Raw genomic sequence first — 23,867 nt, forward strand, 5'->3', positions numbered from 1 at the left:
TTGGGCAGCCAATCATTGCCCATGTGCTAGTATAATATTCCTCTCAAAAAGTCATCGGGTCACTGAAAACCTGGGTTGGGCTGTTATGCACTGTGCCTACCATCCCACCAACAGCTCAAAGATTTATTCAATCCACTGCAACTGGCATGTATTTTATTGCTGCTCTGAGAAAGCAGCATGGTAGTCTGTTCTGTCAGGTCTGTTGCTACTTGAAACTTTTCCCATGCAGGATTCCTTCATGAAGCTTTAGAGAAACACTGAAAAGGTTTTAGTAAAGTTATCAAATACATCATCTAGAACATCAAATCATATTCTTACCGATCTGACCTAATAATGATGAAATGCACAGACTGAGATACTGCCAAGAACAGTTTGTATCTATGCAATGAAATGTGATAGAATTTAAGATAACTTATAGACAGGAAAAGCCAAAGTGGTTAAATTGTTCCTCTCATTCTTAAAAATGAGTTAATAAAGAGGGAACTTTCTAAATGACTGGAGGTCTTAAGAAAACCTTTTACTAAAGCATTTCTCAACTTAATCTTAAACCTAACAAGTCCAGGTAGATCCAGTTTGTTATTTTTTTAAGGATTTATTCATTTATACATTCAGAACTGGGGTACAGGCCAGATGTGCAGTTATGGTGAGAGAATTAACCAAAGACAGAGTGAGGAGCAGACAGGCAGATCAACAAAATACACTACTGAGGGGAGCAGCGAGCAGGTCAGGAGAGATATGTTGTGCCATGTGGGTCACTCTGGAGTGGGGATCGAACTCATGCTAAAGTAGCTGTCGCTTCATAGTGCTTTAACCTGCTGTGCCACCAGGGACAGGCCCCCAGTCTCTGCTATTTTTAAAAGATTAACTCTGTTACTAGTATGCTGAATTTCCATTTCAGTATTATCTATTTTCATTATCTTGGTCTATGAAGACAGACACTTGAATTTTGACATCCTAAAAACTATTCATATTATGTTGAATTACAGCTTCTTGATACAGTGACGGAGTATAAGAAAGGCCAGAGGCCCTCTTGGAAATAAGATCTGATTGGCACTGGAACATCAGCTTCCAATTCTGGTTTCCCCTGTCAATCTCAAAGACTCATAGTTTGCAATGATTTTTACTACCCAAACTTGTTTTTTTCAGGGGAAAGCAAAGGGGTGTTTTTTGAGCATCTTCAAGGTATTAGATATTTATATATAGTAAACATGCCTTTAAGGATTTCCTGTCTGCCCAGTATGACTGGAGATACTATGGTGACAATATCTGCTTGGTCATCCGCAGGTGCACTGCTCAGCACTGATTTCAAGATGATTTATCAGCAGTGGCAACCAGGATTTCCTCCATCCCTCCCAACGCAACTGTGACTTCTGGATATCTTTTTTCAAAGATTCTTCCCCTAATGCCATCGTCCTCTGTAATGGTAAATGGTGCATCTCATGCTTAATGAGTGAGATCACCAGACAAGAAGAAATGTCAGGGGATGCTCTTTACAAAGCCCCAAGCAGCCTTGAGCTTGTTATCTGCTGCTGACACTCAGGTCCAGTTCATAGCAAATGCCTGGTCTCATACCAGAGCCCATGAGCCCCCTCTTGCCCTTTGCTACCTCCTAATACTCAGATTAATAAAGCCACATGACAACTCTTTTCTCAAGTTCTGATACATAAAGGGAGAATGTGAAGGACCCAAAACTCTGTCCCCCTGGAGGCAGCTTATTAATCTAAAATTGAAGAGAAAATATGTTTCATGCATTTGACAATTCTTAAATTATACATGGAACATGACATTATTGTTTATGAACAGTTTCATTTCTCTATGTTGCTCATCCACTGTTTACATAAAAATTAAGAGATGGGTCCTCCCTGGTAGTGCAGCAGGTTAAAGCACACCACTACGAAGCTAAAGCCACTTCAGCACGAGTTTGATTCCTGCCCCGGAGGTGATCCACATGGCGCGGCAGACTTCTCCTGACCCACCTGCTTCTTCCCTCAGCAGTGTACTTCCACAGTCGGCCTGTTCTGCTCTCCAATTTGTCTCTGGTGAATCCTCCCACGGCCCCTGCACCTCTGGCCTGTACCCCAGTTCTGTATGTACAAATAAATCTTTAAAATAAAATTAACAGATGATAGAAGAAATTAGCATAAAGGAGGCTTTGACTGCAGTCGCCTCTTCCAAGGCTTAAAAGTTTTGATCTCTTTAGTTTTAACAGCCCTTGCAAACAATAACATAAAAGAATCTTTAAAATAGAAACCTTATCATATGGTGCCCATGTTCTCCTTACGGCTCTCCAATTTCTCTTAGGTGCAAGAAGTCTTTTGAACATGATCTGTAAAGCTTTACATTAGCTTCCTCTTCCTGTAATATTTCCTATCTTACGGGTTCCTGGTGAAGACCACAGTAGATGATAAATAATTGCTAAAGGGAAAAGACCCTTCTGGAAAAGGGTCTGCCAGAATAAATGGTCATCAAAAGGATGGTTCCAGCCCATCTTGGTCTCAAAACTCCAGCTGCTTAGGCCTTCTTTCTGTTCTTCCTGTACTCCATAAACATTTTTTATCCTCAGAATATTCTTTCCCACCCTCCTGACCACACTTTACTTAGAAGAATTCCACTCTGACATCACATCTTCAAGACCCTCTTTCTGGCTTTATAGCTTACATCAGGTTGCCGTATTTGTTCTCACAGGTCTTTTTGTGTCTATAACAGCTTCCAGGGGATGCAATCCACATGCCACTCAATGCATCCATTTATGCAATTCAATGGTTTTTCATGTAACAAATTTTACAGCCATCATTTTAAAAACATCTTCACCACTCAAGAAACAAACCCTATAATCAATTAGCATTTGCCACCCCTCATCCCCTTTACCCTATTATTTCGTCCCCTTAAAACTACTAGTATACTTGTTTCAACAGATGAACATAGGCTGGATATTTTGTCTAAATGGAATCATAAAATGTGTGGATGGCTTCTTTCACTTAGAAACATGTGCTCAAGGGTGATCTGTACTGCAGCATGAAATAGTACATTCCTTTTTATTGATATATAATATTCCAGTGTATAATTACAGCACCACCGAGCAGCTTGATAAGATATTTGGGTTCTTTCTTTATGGACATTTAAATTTAACAGATTATTAACTATATATTTATGTAATTCTTTTTTTTTTACACATGTAACTACTTTATTTAAAATATATTTAGAATCGGCCCTCCCTGGTGGCGCAGCGGGTTAAAGCACAGCACTGAGAATCTAAAACCGCTTCCGCATGAGTTCGATTCCCGCCTGCCCTGGAGGTGACCACATGGCGTGGCAGACCTCTCCTGACCCGCCCGCTGCTCCCCTCAGCAGTGTACTTCGTCGATCTGCCTGTTCTGTTCCCCACTCTGTCTCTGGTGAAGCCTCTCGCCGCCCCTGAGCTTCTGGCCTGTACCCCAGTTCTGTATGTACAAATAAATAAATCTTTAAAAAAAAATATATATATATATATATATTTAGAATCTACGAGGTTCTTCGAAAGCGCTCTTATCTGAAACCCATATGAATGGGGAAAATGCCAAGTTATCATAGTTTTTGTTAGCTGCAGTAACAGACTTGCAAGTATTTTTAGACAACCTGAACCATTTGCCTGACATTCCATGTTAAACAAATCAGATTCCATGTGTTGGCCACAGGCCTGGTTAAATCTTACCTCTTTAATGTTCCTTTTTTCATTTTTTTTAAACTGAGGCAACTTTATTTTACAACACTGTATATGTGATTTAGAGGAATGTAACAACTTTCAGATGTATTATAAGAAAAATCAATAAAATCAGGTTATTTTCCACCTTCCATACGACAGACAGCCCATACCTTGAAATGTTGTTTTCCAACATTCTGGCATCTAGCAAATAGCAGTTGGGCCTTGCATTCCCATCATTGTATTGGTTGTGAGGCTATGGGCACTTAACAGTGTCAAGGGGGCCGGGGCAGTGGAGTTGCTGTCTTGCATCTCAGGTGGAAGTCTCTCTTTGTCTCTCTGCTCCCTGTGTATATGGTCGTCTCAGCATTAAAGAACTACAAATTCCACCGAATTCTCCAAAATTTACTTTCCATTTGCAAGACCTGACAATGAACCTACCCAGCATGGGATAGTTAGACAACACATTATTACCTCAACATATACACCATCAAGTCACCCATAGTTCTCCCATGCTTTTTTTTCCCTTCACTGTCCCCTATATTCCTTTGTTCTTTCTCCCTCTCCATTCCCTTTTAACCGCACAGCCCTCACACTGTTCATTAATTTCCACTATGTATTCGAAGCATTTCATCTTCAAGTCATTTGCTATACAAATGTCCAGTTTCTCTGTCACTCTAACTTGCTATTACACACAATCCCACCCCCCCAACTCCCTCCAGTTTCCTGAATACGACTATTTCTTCTTTCCTGTGGCTGAACAATATTCCATGGTGTGAAATACCACATCTTCTGATCCAACCATCTATTTATGGACACTCAGACTGCTTCCATATTCTAACTATTCTAAATAGAAGCCCTGCAGACAGGCAGACTTTATTATTCTTTACATTGATGGTTTCATTTTCTCTAGCTTGATAAACAAAAGTGAAATTGCTGGCTTATATGGGATTTCCTTTTTTAACTTTCTAAGGTAAATACAGAGCATTTTCAACAATGGCTATCAGTCCACATCCTCCCTTCCAGAGTTGGGGCCTTTTTAATATGTGGCATTCTCACAATGGAATATCATTATGGTGTTAATCTGTATCTCTTATAGGAAAAGGCGATGAACATTTTTCCATGTCTAGTGGCCTTTTCATATCACTACCCATTTATTAATTAGGTTGGTTGCTTTTCTATTATTGAGTTGTATTAAGAGATTCATATGCCTTGGATATTAACACTTGCTAGCTATATATTGTGAATTTTTTTTCCCCATTCAGTTGGATGTCCTTTTAATCTTCTATATTTTCATTTGCTGTGTAGAAACTTTTAAAATTAAGAATATCCCAATTATTTCAATTTGTGTTTATTCTCTTGCCATAAGGGAAATAAACACAAGGATCAAATCTACAAAAATACTTTTAATATTGTGGTAGTGGTCCATACTATCAATGTTACCTATATATTTTATTGTTGATCTTAGATCTAAATATTTAATCCACTTGGATTTTTGTGTATGGAGTTAAATAGTGATCCAACTCCATCCTTTTAAGTGTGGCTTTCCACTTTTCCCAGTGCCATTTATTAAAAAGACTAACCTGTCCCCACTGTGTGGTCACTGCCGCTTCAGCATAGATTAGGTGCTGTGGTCTCCATAAATTTAATGCTAGGCTTTTGATTCTATCCCATTGATCCATGCTCCTATCAAAATTTTTGTGGCTCTACTATAATGCTTTTAGTTCAACTGCTTTACATGAAAGTTTGCAGTCAGCTAATGTGATCTCTCCATTTCTGTTATTTCCTCCCCCACCCCTTCAGGATTGTGTTTGCTATTTGCAGTTCCATGTACATTTCAATATTTTTTTTCAAATTCCTTCAAAAATATCACTGATACTTTAATGGGAATTGACATAATTTTAGGTTGGCTAGTCCTCTGATTACTTTGATTCTCCCAATCCATCTATGAGCATGGAATATCCCTTCGCCTCTTTTATTTCACTCTTGCATCCTTTAATAACATAATATAATTCTTGTTGTGTAAGTCCTTTAATGCCTTAGGTTAATTCTGAGATCTTTCTTCTTCAAGCAATTATAAATTAAGTTTTTTTTTAACTTCATTAGCTTCTTCATTATTTGTATACAAAAATGCAGATTTTTGTATGCTGATACTGTGACCTACAGTTTTGTTAAATTTATCTATTACTTTAAATAGCTTTTTAGTGGAGTCTTTAGAGTTTTCTATATATGTTATCTGTGAATAGTGGTAATTAACTTTTCTGACTTGGATTCACTTTATCCCCTGCTTTTGCCTGATAGTACTAGCAATAACTCTACAGTTCTCCAACAGTGCACTCTGTCCTGTGTGCCAACTCCATGCACTTCCTTATGCTGTTCAGTGTTGGGTCTTCCAAGTCCTGTGTCTGAGTCAGCAAATGTAGAACTTTCCATACAGCAGCCACCCGTCTCTCTCATTGGTTGTACTGCCCTGCTAACACTCTGCTAACACTGCATTTTTTTCCACCCTTTACCAGCAGGACAATGCTCCCACCATATACTATAGTTGTCCATTTTTCCTACAGAAGTTATTGACTTTTTCTGCTGCAATCTTGTGAGTCTATGGAGTAGGTGAGTCAATTTTCCATACTCCATTATTTAATGTCTGTCTCTTGAAATAGGAAATCAGCTTCTTACATGCAAGTATTGTGTCTGCAAAATACTCACCAGTGGGTCCCATCAACAATACTTGATGAAGAACAAATAAATGCATAAATGAACGAATGAATTACAGGAAATTGAACACAAAAGGAGTAGCCAAAGTGGGATAATTTTGAATATTCCAGGATAATTTTCCATGGAATTGCTGGGTAATTTTTCCAGGGAATATTTCTCACTAATTGTCTGAACATTGTGAAATTTCAATTTGAGACATGATGCAAGCTGGGCATTAGATCCCTTAAGACAAAATCTGGACAATCTGACTTTGCTGCTATAAGTTTCATCCAAAGAGAGCAGGATCCTGAAGAAGGTATGTCCCACCTCGTTGCATACTAATATCAAGTGTCTACCTACACTATCCATACTGACCACAGTCACCAGCAAATAGGCATGAACGACCAGCCATTTTAACTCCTCCATAGCAAGTGTGACAACCTCCCCTCCAACATCCCAATTTTCACTCAAGAATATCTGAACCCTGTCAATCAATAGCTTGATGGAAGTAGTAGCTGTGTAAAGCAAGTACAAATCAAGTGCAAGGATGCTGCCTCTCACGCATGCTCAGATACATCCAATTCTTTTTCTATCTAAAGTCAAAGATAAATGTGGACAAATTGGAAGAATCATCATAGCATGCTATGCTGAAAAGATGTGTGAAAAGTAAAACCTTCACCAACAGGGAAGAAGAAATAAACTACCCTGAGGAGCCCCTGCCAGAGAAGGCAGTTTGAGTAAATGGGAGCTGCTTGCTATTAAATGCAGACAGTTATATTACAGCAGCACTCCTATCAGTTTTGTTTTTTTTTTTTACACCAAAGTTGCAATACTTCACTTTTCTGATGCAGACCACAGTGAAACACAGATGGAGGCCAGTGACTAGTCCTAGTGACACCTGGCCATGTCTGAGCATACCTCGTATGGGCACACACAACCTTATGCACACATCACCTTTCTCAAGCTTCACAATCATGCTAGAAATCATGCATATCATTAACCTCATCTTAGAAGTGAAAATATGAAGATTTAAAGGAGATATGAACTTTGACCAAGTTTACACCTGTTGGTGATAGGGTTAGGACTTGATTCCAGGTAGGCTTCAGGTTTTTAATTCAAGAATACCTACATCTAGTGCTAGCACCACAGCTCACCAACTACAAAAATCCTGAGTAATTCATCTCATCACTGCCTCTGCCTTTCCTTTTTTTTTTTTAGTAGGATTAATATCTGTTCATTCTTACAGATATGTGAAAAAAAAAGTTGACAAATGCCTTTCAGTGTACTATGAAAAGTGAAAACACTAGAGAAACACCAGTAACATATACAATATGATTTTTTTCATGTATAAAGTATTCACTAATTGGCAATTTGAATCTTCTCTAGAGGAATAATCAATATCCATATATATGATCTATGCAAATTATTAGTTTGGATGAGAAAGGTTTGCAGTAGCTAAACTTTGATAGGAAAGAGGTCATTCTCGTGGGTGCTATGTGGTTCTGGTCATGTCATCTTAGTTAATCCTTATCATTTCATCCATCAATTTTATTGCTCTTAGTCAGAGCAATAATTGTGCAATTGTATTTTCCGGTCCATTGACCTTTAAGGATATTGTCAAGCCATGACAAGAAGAATCAAGTATCAGGTTTATTGAATATGTAATTTAGCTATGCAGCCTTTATTCATTTAAAATCAGAAAAAGAAAATAGAACTGTCTATGAATACTGGCTATAGTGAATCATTGACTCAGCTACATGTCATCTTTTCATGCTAAATAAATAAGGACTTCTCAAAATCTCATACATAGGCATACAAGAAAGAAGCTGAGTCAATTCTTCCTTTGACTAAGGAGGTGATGCTGAGCAAGTTTCATGGTGCTTGTCACTCCTACGTTATTAGGTCCCATCTGATAGAAAAGAAGGAAAATGTATTCACATTTTGGCAGTATATCCTCACCTTACTAGCTTCTCTCCATTCTTATTACAGTGTTTAAGGGAAGGACCTTGCCCGGGTCACATCTAACTCTGAGCTGCACTAGAAAACAACTCTGTATAAAAATAGATGTCTGGTAAATCATTAGCAATTAACCAAGTAGAGTGAATACTTTTACAAATAATCAAAATTATCCCTCTTCCTTCAAGTAACAATCTATTTCCCATTTCCAAAACATTTTATGGGAAACCCAAAACCAGCCTGAAATTCTTAAAAGCCTTCCAGTCAAAACAACAACAGTCTAGAAATATGTCACAATAACTTGTGTTGCCTGCAACCATTTAAGTAGCAAGACCCTACATTCTTGGATAATGTCACAATGAACTACAGATACCAAAAGCAATCATTGAACAAGGTGACCAAGTTATAAAATATTCTGTCAGGAGAAGAGATATATGAACAGCAGTCACCCCTTTATCTCAAGATCAGCATTAAGCTGGTTTATTTAAAAGCAGAAGTGAAGCCCACTCCACTCTCATACCTGATTAACCTATGACATTCAATCAAGCAGACTAATAGTCCCAATTCTGGACAGCTAATATTTAAGCACACCTCTCTAACATGACTCCATAGGCTAAGCTGGACTTACTGCACAGACGGTGCCACTGACCCTCTCTGTCTAGTGCTGAGCTCAGTGGAACCATTGCACATGCATCCCTTACCACTATCAGAGCTGGTAGTGCTAGTAGCTCAGTGACTAAAGGACAGAGTGGGAAAATACCCACAGCCTACATGACTCAACCTACAGTCATACTTTTGTCATGTTCTAGTCACTTGAACTAGTCAGGGCCCTGTGTTCAGAATGCCCTGCAAACCAAGTGTCATCCTAAACATCACCCTAAACTCAAGAGTGTTGTGCAATTGCAGAGGCAAAGAAAGAAATGCACTCAGACAGTGCAGGAAATTCATACACAGATAGTTAATATTGGACTTGAATCCCTGCAACAAGCTATCGGCATTATCATGGGGTCTCCTAACACCAGCTGATAATCACTTTGCTACACGCCTGTTTGACACCTTTCAAAGACATCCCATTGCCCTTAGCATCTCAGCACTGTTGCTACAAGTCACAAATCCATCTGTAGTGTAGTCTCCCCTGTCTATCTCTCCTGAGTCTTATCTTTCCCCTTCGCCTTCCCCATATGTCCTCTTTCTACCACCCAACTCTGCCACATGACAACAGCAAACATTTTTCTATTCTGGCCTTCAAATAGCTCTTCTCTCTAACATACAGATTCTCTCTTGCTTAGCCAACACTTACTCAGGTTTAGTCACATTTTTGATATGCATTCCTGAGACTGACCTTCCCCAGACCTGCTCCACTCCCTGTCAGAACAGTCTTCTTTCTTTCACCAGAACCAGTGTAACTGTCAATCATCACACTTGTCCCAGCCACACCATAAAACTAAAGCAGCTAAGAAGCTGTGTATGTCTTTCTTCCCCTGTGTTCCTACTGCCTAGCATAACATCTCACCCTACATACATGTTTGATGTGTTTGTCTGATACTTAACTTAGACATGCAGGTCAGATCTTTCCCAAGTGGGTATCACTCTTACACAAGGAGAGAGGTAGGATAATTGCATCTGCATTCACAGGTACAGCAGAGATTTGCACAATACAGTTAGGCAGACAAGCTCCTTGCATAATTTGAACCCCCAAATCCATTCTATGATCTTTGAATCATGCATGCTTGCTGCCTGCCATGTCCTGCCATTTTCCTCCTTGAGTGAATTCCTTCTCTCCATCCCTGTGAGCATCACAGTCCATATTTAGGATAAACGGGTTTCATTAAGAAGTATATTGCACATTCTGCCTATGTTTTAGAGGAACCTAACCAGATGGAAAAACCAGAGGGTCACCTGGGAGTAATACTCCTATGATTTTACAGTAACCTAAACTTGAATGCATCATCTGCATTCTGCACAAGATAAGTTGAGGGCCAGTCACACACCACATAGTCAGGAAAAACATCATTATTCTAGCCATTTCTCTAAACAGCAAATGCTATTGCTCAGCAAGGCATGAGTGTCCTATTGTTACCAGTTATCTTTTTTCTCCAAATTGCCTGACTCCAAATTAGTCATATTCAAGGCAACTTGAAAAAAAATCAAAGAAAATTCTGTACATCAGATTTCTCAACTTAGGGACAGCCTTCCTTTTGCATTGTAACCACATGTTAGGAGGGAGGAGCTACATATAATTGTTAGTCACATTTCTGTGATGAAGAACACTGTCCTTAGCATCACCAAAACTTAGCTTAGACCCCGGCTATACTACTGGTTACTAGGGAGATATTTGTATTAGTCACTGTCGCTCTCAGAGACTATTTCCTCAGTAAAATGGTAATCATCACAGTAAACATTTAGCCCCACCATCAGAATTAAATAAGGTGGTAGAATTAAGATGTGGACCCAAGCACAAAGAAAATATAATTGTCCTTGCTTCACAGGATTATTGTGCAGCTCAAATGCAATTTTCCTACTAAAGTGTGTGGCATAACACCCTGCATATAATAAACACTCAATAAATGATATTGATTATCACTACTAACTAACAATGTTTCTACTGCCCAAATACACATGGGATGGTATTTTAACAGAGTGAGCCAGATTGTCCCTATAAAACACCACCCCTGTTTACTTGTTATTTAGTGAACTTCTTTCTGGGAGGAACACAGTAGAATCTCAGCTCAAGAGTCAAGGAAGCTGAAGTAGTTCTCCTTCTGTGCTGCTGTGATCTAAAGAGACACCATTAGAGATTCTAAATCCATAGTTATCTGTTCTGAAAATTCTGAAGGAAAAGAAGAGGTGTTATTTGACCCACACATTCAGAATTCTAATAAGCAAAACCATACTGAAAAATGCAGGAGACAGAAGAGTAGAGAGAAACCAAATCCATGTCACTTGTCCCATGACCTCACCTTTGCTCCTGTTGACTCTTTGCCAGGAATACAATGTATTCCCAGCAGGGTCACCACTGTATCTCCAGCTATATAAGTGCTGTCTGCATGCAACTCCACCCAAGAAGGCAGTTCACCATCACCTGTCCTTCTCTGACCATTCCACAATCAGTCACAGCCTTGCTTTAAGAGGTGTGTTTTGGTGGTGGTGGTGGTAGTGATGTTTCCACAAAGATGAACTAGGGTGTAGGCCAGAGGTGTGAAAGGTGAGAGAATTTACCAGAGACAGAGTAAGGAGCAGAACAAGCATCAAGTCTACTGAAATACACTGCTAAGGGGAGCAGAGGATGAGATAGAGGTCTGCTGCACCATATGGGACAGCTCCCTGGCTGGGGATTGAACTGAGGCTGTCACAGTCATAGGACTGAGAGTTAACCCCTAGACCACCAGGGGGGCCTTAATGAGTACTTAACTAAACGCCTAACACTGTTTCATATCCTCTCACAACTCACTCCCTGACCACTCATCATAACCATATACCACTTCATTTTGTTATTGAATTAATCCCTACCTCTTAAGAATATACACCCCTGTGTGCATGAACTGTGCATATTTTAGGCTTTTCTTCCATCCTCCTGAAGTCCTACCCCACATCAACAGGCAAATTATAGGTCTGACACATCACATACTATAAAGGGGGAAAAAAAGCAACCCAAAATATTATTGATGAGAAATCTCATACCCAGAAAACTTATATAGCTTGAAGTCAGGACAGCAGCTATAACCTTTTGAGCTACAAAACCAATGTTTCTCAATAATTCTTGTTAATATCTAATCTAAAGTAAAGAAAATATGACAAGTACAAGTTACAAGAACTAGCTACATATAAAATATAGCACTATTCAGTGGAAGTTGGTGGCTATTATAAAGGATGAATGGCCCTAGTATCCAATTGGGCCTGGCACAGGTCAATGATGTGAATGACTGGTGAGTCATTAGTCACAACTGTGTAACTGTAGCCAATATAATAAAGATACAGCATGGATCCAAGCAACATACCGAGTTAATCACACCACAGCAACATTTGGTCATCAGCAAACATTTGGTTATTAAACTTGGCTTTCCCAGATGTCATGGGACTAGAAAAGGAGTATAAAACCATTTACTAGGTGATGTGCAATGTTTTTTGTGAAAACACCTCTTTTCAAGCTTGGAGAATACAGACTTGTGCTGTTCTCTGTGGCAATGCAGGAAGCCTTTGATTCTGGTAGCTGGCATGTTTTATATATCAGCAAGCATTAGAAAGAGGCTAATGTCAAGTTGACTTTCTCCTTTTCATGCATTTTCAGTTAACATCTGCTGACTGAGCACATACCCATGAAAAGAGAGTTGTAAAATTCAGCTTTAATTTTGCAGGAGATACTAAAACACATCTTTTGGGGCAATAGCGAACTTAGTCTTGATGATGTTTAGAGAGGGGCATAAATAGTAAAATTTGGCTTTTCATATTGCTTTGAGAAACCATGATATTTCATACTCAATTTTATTAGCTATTCCTTGTGGCTATCTATTACATACACCAGACAAACTTTATAAATAGTCCAATCATTTCCTCTTTATTCAGTTGCAACCTAACTGTAAAATGCTATTTCTATTTCCTTGATTTCCCAGTAATTGTCTCAGTTTCTCCTTGGATAAGGGAGCTATTTCCCGGATGGAAACACGTTTTGAAGATAAATTAACTTCTACAGGTCATGGGGTTACCCTCACTAATTTACTTTGAAGTATGATAGCAAATGAATAATAAGGAAGATTTTGTTTTTGCCATACCAGTTACCACCCACTTAGGGGGGAAAAAAAAGAGCTAGAAAAATGTCTTACACAGTTTATTCCTGCCTGATTTCTGGGTTTTAGGTACAAGAAGCTTCAGACTATCAGGAGAGAAGAGACAATTCTGCTTCCCTTTCTTCCTCCCACTGATGTTCAGTGGCTTCCAACCCTTTGGAAGCCCTCTCTTAACCACTGTCAATGTCACAACACCCTAATCTCCATCACTACCACTTACTGAAACCTACAACGTGCCAGGCACAACCTTGTTTACCCTCATGCTTTCTGACCCCAAGACATATGTATTTTTCACATGACAAGTAATGAAACTGAAGTCAAGATGGTAAGGAATTACCCACATGGCTCAATCATTTTATCCAGAATTCAAACCCCTGTCAGCCTGAACTTCCAACATTAAATCCTAATTGCTCCTCCCCCCAGGACCCCTGTGTTTATGCTGCCTAAGCCATCATGACCAGCCAACTCCCAACAGCCCCCTAGTCTGCAAAGGCTATCAAATGCCAAAGCCCTGTGGGCTTCCTATCATATCAGATAAACTATTCCTTCAATCATCATCTTTCTGACTGCTATAAAGTAGAAACCTAATCTATGAGAAATAGTCACTCATATCTGTACTCACATTTACATACAGGAGATGATTATCTTTTATTAATCTCTAAGATTTTAGGTATGAGCCCTCCCTGGTGGCACAGCAGGTTAAAGCACAGCACTAAGAAACTAACGCCACTTCAGCATGAGTTCCATCCCCGTCTGCCCCGGAGGTAACCGCATGGCGCGGCAGACCTCTCCTTACCCGCCCGCTGCTCCCCTCAGCAGTGTGCTTCATCAGTCTGCCTGGTCTGCTCCCCACTTTATCTCTGGTGAAGCCTCTCACCACCCCTGCATCTCTGGCCTGTACCCCAGTTCTGTATGCATAAATTTTTAAAAATGAAACAAAAAAGATTTTAGGTATGGCAGTAAGGTGTCATGAAGTTACCTCAGGGCAGGGTACATACATGTTAAAAATGAGCTAACTGAGTGGGTATTAACAGGGCAGCCAGCCCAACTTCATGCTCCCTGAAGCATTTAGCTCTTATGCAGCATTTCACTCCTTTGCCTAATCTTGAATTCATGAACTCTCAAAAATAATCCCAATTTTGCCTCCTGCCTTCACAAGGCAGCAGTGGGAATCACATACAGCCAGGAAAAGAAGTCTTGAGGTGACTGTTTGGCATGGACTGTTTCAATATACACACTTATATTCTGAGCCTGCTGACACAAGCTATGCGACGGCTATCGTCTGACAGATTCCGGGTAGCTCGGGAAAAGCTCTGAAAGATCAGACTTTCCATACTAACTTGTGTTATGACCTCCCTTTTTTGTATAATCGTAATATCAAAATATTCTGAGCAACTTTCAGCCTACAATTCGATTGCCTCAGCTGCATAAGGCCTGCCTGCCCTGACAAGCAAGCACTGCACCAGGGTGAGAAATTCCTCTGAAGTCAAAAGTGACTTAACAATTGGCTGATCAATAAAAGCAAAAGGGCTGTTTCTGCAAAGTCTCTTATTGCCAGACTGAGGAAAACCCAAATCTTATTCTACTATCTCACCTAGCCTCCTATTCAGCTTCTACAGAATTACTCAAACTTCCTACTGTCTGGCTTTAGATATGGAAATTCATCCAGGTTGCCTGTTTTAGAGTTAGTCAAGTTTTTTACCTGCTACACTTCAAAGCAATCCACAAAAGTCTTTCTGGCTTTCAGGATTCTACTATCTAGTCTTTAGATAAGGAAATTCACCTACTTCTCCTATTGAGAGCAAATTATGCTTTCTACTGCCTAGACCTCAAGGAAACTTACTTAAAACCTTTTAGCAAGTTTCTTCAAAGAACTTTTCCGAAACTTGATTAGCAAGAAATTTCCTCTTCCTGCCTCCCAAGATGTCTCAGGTAGAAAAAACCATCAATCAATAGATAAAGCTTAAAGGACTTTATTCTTATCCATCTTCACTATAGTAATATTAGTCTTAAACTTTGAGCACCTATGTACCTGTTCTTTAACCTTGATTTTAGAATGTTATAATCTCAAGTAAAAGGTCAAACGACCCCAGACCATTCTTAGAAAAAAGGTGATTATGATCTCAACCCCTTTCGTATGCTAATGCCATCCCCCTGCCTGCTTGAAATGTATAAAATAAACCTCTGCTGAAGGCAGAGCAGGAAGATTTGCACCCAACTCCGACTCCCGACTCCCGTGTCTTCCTCACTCCCACCCCTCTCCCCCTCTTGGAATCTCTGCACGCCGACGCCTTCCCATCTTAGGGTCCTGCCTGTGTTGCCTCCAGACACCTCAAAAGTTGGAGCTGGTCTCCGACAGCCTGCATTTTATTTTCAAAGTAATAGTCATTTTTTTTTCTGATTGTAAATGTTATTTATGCTCATTGTAAAACATTCAGAAAATAAGAAAATAAAAACCATTTATAATCTTACCATTGGTTTATTACCATGTCAACTGTTGGTTATATTTTCTTCCAGAGTAAGAGAAAAGTGAGGGAGCTAGCATGAATGAACAGTGGAAGGTCGTATAAACACAAAATTGACATTTTTTGCATGGAACACCTACTTAGACTCCTGTGTTTATTTCTAACATTGTAGCTTGAGTTTGGCCCATTATTTTCTAAAATTATGTAAAAGCTTACTCTCCAGGTGTTGTGATCTTACAGTTGTCTTTTCCTCTGCTGCAGAGCATTTAGGCTGCTATCCATGTTTCCTCTTTTGAACTGTGCTCTGGCAAATGTCCTTGCATTGAAATCTTCATCCCTACCTCTGATTACTCTTTGAAAAGGTAGCAACAGATGCTAAATTGCTCAATACAGAGGGGAATTTTAATTTTAATATCTTTAATATATATGCACAAAAAGTAAAGATCAAGGGTTGGAAGAGTACAATTTACATGCAAAGTACCTGAGTTTGTGCAGGTACTAACACCACTTTCTGAATGGCTCAACCTATCATTTGCATATGATCATTTCTTTACCACCGCAACAATAATCACATCCCCTTGCTTTCAATAAAACTTAACTTCTAGTGAGTTTGGATCTTTTTATAAACTCAGAGAATCTTTGTATGTATTCTTATCTGAATTGCCTGTGCATCTTTTTAAATAAGATGTTGGTGTTTTCCTGGCTTATGCTGTGAACTTTATATCACTGTCACAATTGTTGCAGACATTTTTCTAATGTTTCCTTTTGTGATTTTTTTTTTTATTGCTTCTACATATGAAGTTCTTTCCCACCTCAGGATCATGTACACTTTTACTCAAATCCCACTAGTATTTTCTAGTTTTACGTGTATTAAAATTTTTAGTTCACTTGTATTTTGTTTTACTGTTTACTGTAAGCATACAATATATTTTGTTGGGGTAATCTAGCTAACACTTTCTGAATGGCTCATCAGCTCCTCATTGGTTTGAGGGCCAGTCTTTATTCTGTATAAAATGCTGATGTGTTCTCTGTATGAATGATGTACTAGTATTAGAGAGCTTTGAATCACACTTGAGAACTTTTAAACCACTCTGATCAGTGTGGTTACTCTTGTCCGTATTCTAAAAGTCACTTCCAAATGATGTCTTTTCTCATCATACAGTAAAAATCACACTCAAGTGTTCAGGTATTCTCTATTCTCTGATACTATTTTATTTTCTTCATAGTATTAATCATAACCTAGTATTTTCTTAGTTACATATGGATTAATTATATATATGTATATATTCTTAATTATTCTTCTCCCTCTTACATGGAAGCCCAAGGAGAGTTAAACCTTTTCTGTTTCAGTCACTACTGAATGCTCAGGCCAAGAATATGCCAGACACATGATAGCCAATAATAATCTATAGAAAATATTAATAGTTTCAGGGGTTACAACAATATATCAGCCCACATTTATACTGGTACCAATCTTCCTAAATTACTGTCACTCTAAAATAAGTCTTAGTTTTATTGGACAAATTATCCTACTCTATTCTTTTGCAAAATTATATTTGCTTATTATTCCAGGTAGTTTTTATATCAATTTGTCAGATTCTTTGTCTCACCTATGCTCTACTTTATACCAGCTCTGAGAAAAACATTGCATTATATTAAAACTGTGAATACATTAGGGGAAAATTGACACTGTTCAGAATGATGAGAAGATGGAATTGTTCAGTATTTTCAGAAAACTACCCTAATGTCCAAACTCACAAAAGGATTCTTGTATCTGAAATATTCAAATTGCTTCTTTTCCAAATAATTTGAGGCTCACGTTGATTTGGCCATAATATCAGTTAGCACCAGTTTTCTCTCTCTCTCTCTCTCACACACACACACACACACGCGCGCGCACGCGTGCACGCACATGCACACACACACACCCCAAAAAAGACCTTATGAAAACATATATCAAAACATAGGGTATGAGGATAATAAAGCAGTAGTTCAAATACTTTCCTATTTTTCAGAAAAGGTAAATTCATAGTACAAAGAATGAAGTAGAAATTCCACAATTTCCAGACAAAGTGGACTATGGAGAGTAGCAATTGTGTAATCTGAATGCTGGGTTGGAATCAGTATGTTCACAGCAGTATCACTGCACTGATTTTAGGTCACCTTACCTGAGAAAATCTCAGGCATCACTGAATACTCAAAGACACTTCAGAATTTGTTTTATAGAGTAGTCACGAGTCTCACATACCAGATCAAAGAAAAAAGCTATAGAAAACAAAATGGAACAATCTAGGAAACCTGAACAGCAATGATATTAAGAAATTATCATCTCATTTTTTTAACTTGTTAATGGTTTTATAATTATATTTTTAGGCATCCTTACTTAGCTATAATACAATATTTATTAATGATATACAAGATTTGTTTCAAAATAGCTGAGACTACTGGCTAATACCAGGGTATAAGTGAAACAAGATTGGCTATGAGTTTCTAATTTTTGACCCCAGGTGACAAATACTTAGAAACTTACTATGCTAATCTCTCTCCCTTTATATATGTTTGTTATTTTCTGTTAAAAATTTCTATATATATGGCCCTTCCTGGTGGTGCAGCAGGTTAAAGTGCCAACACTGCAAGCCAGCCAGCTGCTTCAGTGCAATTTCAATCCCTTGCCCCGGAAGTGATCCACGGGACTCAGTAGACCTCTCCTGCCCTGCCCTCTGCTCCCCTCAGCAGTGTACTTCATCCATCTGCTTGTTCTGCTCTCCACTCTGTCTCTGGTGACTCTTCTCACTGCTCCTGCACCTCTGGCCTTTACCCTAGTTCTGCATGCATAAATAAATATTTTTTAGTTCTATATATAAACAATGATCTGGGGGGGGGGGAATGCACCAGTGCTAAGTGCCATAAATAAAGCTTAGTTACACCTATTTCCCCACATCTATATTAACAATGAGCTAATATTTTTGCATCTATACCAACCAATAAGTGATATTAAATTCTCTGTGGGGCCTTTTACTTTATATTTAAACCATCATGTACTAATAACACTAACAACTTTCTTACTGATTATAGAAATACAAGTTATATTTGTTTTCTAATGCTAATTTGCTTTCAAAACTATGTTCACTTAAAATGCATGAAAAGGAAATATTTTATGTTTGCATATATATCACATTTAACGTTTGTGTGGATTTTACATGGAGGGGATGAATGAGGATGTGCACCAAAATATTAAGAGGGATTATTTCTAAGTAATAGGTTTATGAGTAACATGAGGTCTTACTTGCCCCATCTTCTAATTTTTGAACAATGAATGAACTTTAAAAAGTAATACAGTTAAAGAGAGTCACTATACACACAAGTTCAAAACCAGAACCAGTAAATGGGTCATCACATATAAGGCATTTTTCTCATTGTCACCTACACCTATACCATTACTCCTTGAACACCACCTTTCTCTGACAGGTTAACTGACAGTGACACCAAGAAAAAAGCAATCGTTCAAACATCTGAGTTTAAGATTTTAAGTTGAAAACAGCAAGCCTGTGATAAGTCATCACATATTAAGAAAAGTCAAATTACAGAAGCTGGTGAACCCCATCTTGGCTATATCTACACATCCATCCACTTAAACTTAACACCTCAATGTGCCAGGTATTGAACTAGAAGCCATTATTGTAATATGTGGCAGAAATTGGCCCTAAGGCTCTACGAGTCTACAGAAAAAAGAAAAAAAAAAAGACTTAAGATTATGGAAACTTGCTTCAAGTTTTACAAATTACTGTCGTAGTTTTTCCAGTATAGACCATTTTGTAGCCAGAGTTCTCTAATGTCTGCCCTCCCTAGTAAAATGACACCATTAAAATTGTGTGCCTCGGCCCTCCCTGGTGGCACAGCGGGTTGAAGCACAACACTGAGAAGCTAAAGCCACTTCCACATGAGTTCGATTCCCGCCTGCCCCGGAGGTGACCACATGGCGTGGCAGACCTCTCCTGACTCGCCCACTGCTCCCCTCAGCAGTGTACTTCGTCGATCTGCCTGTTCTGCTCCCCACTCTGTCCCTGGTGAAGCCTCTCGCCGCCCCTGCACCTCTGACCTGTACCCCAGTCTATATGCATAAATAAATAAATCTTTAAAAAAAAATTGTGTGCCTCATTCAGTATAATCAAAGCAATAATTCATATTTCAATAAGTTTTATTATTCCCCTCCACCATGTTCTCACACTCATACATCTACTGTCTCAATTTATGCCCATCATCTTTACCTGGGTTATTTAATATAACAAAATGATTAATTCTGATAAATCTGATAGTATGCATTTCCAAATACTCTTATTATCACTTCAAAAATCTATTTGGGCTCTGAGGAAAACAAACAAAAAAAAGTAAACAAGAATGGGAAAAAAGGAGGAAAGAACAACAGAAGGGGAAGAAAAAGTTCACACATTAAAAATTTTACAATATTACAAATATATTCCCCGTCCAAATTATTTAGTTATTCAATATATGTAGGTAGGCCTGATTTTACTCCTTGGTTACGTTTACCTAAAAGGAGATTATTAGTGCACAGCGAAAAGGCAACACACTTTTATCTCTGCTTTACAGACAGGAAGTATGAGGACATATTAATTATAGTTGGCATTTATTCTGCAAATAAAGTCTCAAAAACAAAATTTAGGCATGGTTCCACCAAATAAATATCAACAAAATACTGGTATACTCTTTTCTTCCAACTGTGAGTTATTTTATTTGGAAGTAAAGTTCTTATTCTTGTTCCTTCTCACATTCTAAAAATCAAGGCTTCCTGTCTGCAATACATCACTAACTGTTCAGGAAGACAAATAAATGTAGAGAGCACTTCCTCCAACAAACCTTTACATTAAGACCATCAGGCAACCATAACCTGCACATCAGAATCAACACATGATCCAAAGCCCTGACTTAGAGTTGTTTTCAAAATGGAAATTCAAACATGGACTACAATGCACTGAATCACTTAAGAATTTGTTTACATATTTTAAGTACAGTGTGAGAAGCAGGATTAAAATGTTTCATGCTAAAGAAGATTCTCATTAGCAGCTTGTCCTGGTTTGAATCCCAACATTTCGCCCCTCAGTGATTAGTCATTTGTCACTGTTCTGTAGTCCACTGAGAAGATGAATGGCTAACACTAAATGCAAATTAAGGTTTCCATATGGTCAAAAAATAGTCCATAGCAGAAAACACAAGCACATTACTAGAGCTAACCTTGCTGAACACAAGTGATTAGAAATTGTTACTACAATAAGCTCCAATATTGATATGAGGATGAAATAGTTGAATTTTGATCAAAGACACCAAGATCTAAGAAAAATTTGACATTTTATTAATTTACAAAGTTCCTGTAAGTAACATTTAAGTAGACAATTTAACCAATGTATTAGCAAGTATTCATAATAATCCTACATTCTAACACCAGAATACTGATTTTCATTTCTTCTCCTTCAAAAGGACAGCAGTCTTACATGTCTGCAGACAGCAAGCTATGTTTAGTCATAGCTATCTGACCTAAATGATTTAAATATTGCCAGTTAGTTGATGATAGATGCATGCTGAACTAATTCATTGGTATGAATCCTAACAGAAGGGATATCAGTACTTTTACACGGTAGAAAAAAAACTGATCTTAAATTTCAGATAATTCCTAACAATACATCAAGCAATAGAAAGCTGCCCATATGTCACCATTTTCCACCAAAAAAGGGCAGATTCATACAATTTCAATAATCTCATAAAATCAGATCTCTTGCTTCCTCTGCTTGTCCTGGACAAACATTCTGGTTATGGTATTCATTCTGCTGAGCCAGGATTTCTCCACTCTGTGCTTAAGGCATCCAATATCAAGCAATCACTATTATAAGGGGTGATGGAACTTATCTGCAATGCCAGATATAGATTATCTTTTCCAGTGTGCAGCTACTACAAAGTTTAGTTATTCATTTAACAATTACTTTTCGAAAGTTTACCTTATGGCTAGGTTATAAATAAAGAGCTGAGGAGAACACCAGTGAGTGTATACACATTTATAATTTTTATGTGTACATTTTTTATATAGATATGCACATTTTTTTATTCATACACTCATTTCATACATATAGGAAAGCATATGTATCATGATCAGATAAGCATATACTGTGATTGGGAACTGTAAAGGGATATTTGGGCTCTGGAATAATAAGAATCAGGTAACAGTTCCATGGACTAGACTGATCTGGATTCATTAAAAGTTGAGTCTTTACCTGAAACCACAAAATATATAGAATAAAACATAGATGAAGTACTCCATGATGTAAACTTCATAAGTTGGTGGACTCATCTCCAACACAAAGGAAAACAAAGGAGAAAATAAACAACTGGGTTTATATCAAATGATGAAGCTTCTGTAGAATCAAAGACGTAGTGTTTAAAACAAAAAGACCTCCTATTGAATGGGGGAAAATATTTGCACACCATACATCTGACAAAAGGCTGATACAGATCTATAAAGTGCTTATACAACTCAACAAAAACCCAACAACCCAATCAAAAAATGGGCAGAGGAGATAAACCAGCAGAAGACAACACGCTGATGACCTATAAAAAGGCTCATATAAAACAGACATATAAAAAAAGGCTCATCACTTAACAGGGAAAAGCAAATTAAAATCACAATAAGGTATCACCTCCCACCTGTAAGAATGGCCCATATAAAACAAAACAAAACAAAAAACGGCAAGTACTGCCAAGGGTGTGAAGAATAAAGGAGCCATCTTACCGGGTTGGTGGGAATGAATACTAATCTATCCCATATGGGAATAAGTGTGGAGATAAAATGTATCTACCATATAGCCCAGCAATTCCACTACTAGGTATCTATCCAAAGAAAACAAAAACACTAATTCTAAGGGAAAACTGCCCTTGTGTTTATTGCGGCACTATTTATAATAGTCAAGGTGTGGAAACAACCTAAATGCACAGAACAGATAAATGGATCAAAAGATGATACAACTGAATACTCTTCTGTGAAAAAGAGAGCAAAACTCATGCTACTTGCAGCAACATGGATGGAGCTGAAAGGATTATTCTAAGTGAAATGAGGTAGAAGGAAAAGGGGAAATACTAGATGGTTTCACTTACATGTGCAATCTATAGAAACCAACCAAATGATCGAAGAGAAACTATAAAACTGACTCTTGATAGCAGAGCATAGCTCTGAGACACTCAGGAATGGAGGAGACGAGGACAGAGTACAATGGAGTGAGGTGGGGGACTGTGGGCATTTTGGTGGTGGGAAAACTAAATACTGTGCCTGAAGGGAGAAAGCCTATATTGCAGACAAAATAAACAATGTCTAAAAAATATAGTTGGGTCATTAGATTTTCAATAGAAAAATAGATGGTGTGCCAGTTGGAAACAAACGTGATTAAGTGGGAATGTCCATGAAATTTCTGAAGTAAGAAAGGGGTGGTATGGAGAAGAATTATAGAAGAATGAAGAGTAAAGTTGGAAAAGACAGCTAAAGTAGAGAGTGGATGAAACACTTCCATGAGTCTTTACAAAGTTTCTAAATAACATTGTTAAATATTTTAACTAGGGGCATGAAATGATAGAATGGTCTACAAGAACGGATCTGGCATCAATTTTTAGGATGCATTCAGCCACAACAGAGTGAAGCTAGCTAAAATATGTGAACTGAACTCACCTACCACATGGAAAAGGAGACTATTAATGAAATAAAAGCATGAGTAACTCTGGTAGAAGTTGGGATTCATTTCCACAGACACTAATTCAACATTCCACAATGCTATGGCACTTCAGCATTTCATTATTCCACAAATGTTTAAAAGCACTGTGTGTTGAGTATCTTTAGATGCTGGGGATACTAGGATGATCTAAGCAAATAATCTATTTTCTGAACAATCTAGGGAGAGAAATTAACAGCAAAAAAGAAAAGAGAACAAATGAACCTATAATTACAATCTGTGATAAATGTAATGAACTAAACTACAGGAAATAACCTATACTAAAAGATGGATTTTCTTCATAGGAAATGTATGAAAAAGTTTGCTAAATATTATTAAACTAAAAACTGAAAGAATCATTAGTGTCTTGGACCTACAATAACAAATGTATTTCAACAATATATTTCAAGTGCAACATAATTTCCCTTCTTGTTCTTCTCTTCCAGATCTGTATCAAACCTTGATTCAGTGTATACATTTCAACCCTACCTATCTAATGATGAACCAAACGAGTTGAGGGACAAAA

This window comes from Condylura cristata, unplaced genomic scaffold (assembly GCF_000260355.1).
Source record: "Condylura cristata isolate star-nosed mole 26May11 unplaced genomic scaffold, ConCri1.0 scaffold00021, whole genome shotgun sequence".
NCBI lineage: Eukaryota > Metazoa > Chordata > Mammalia > Eulipotyphla > Talpidae > Condylura > Condylura cristata.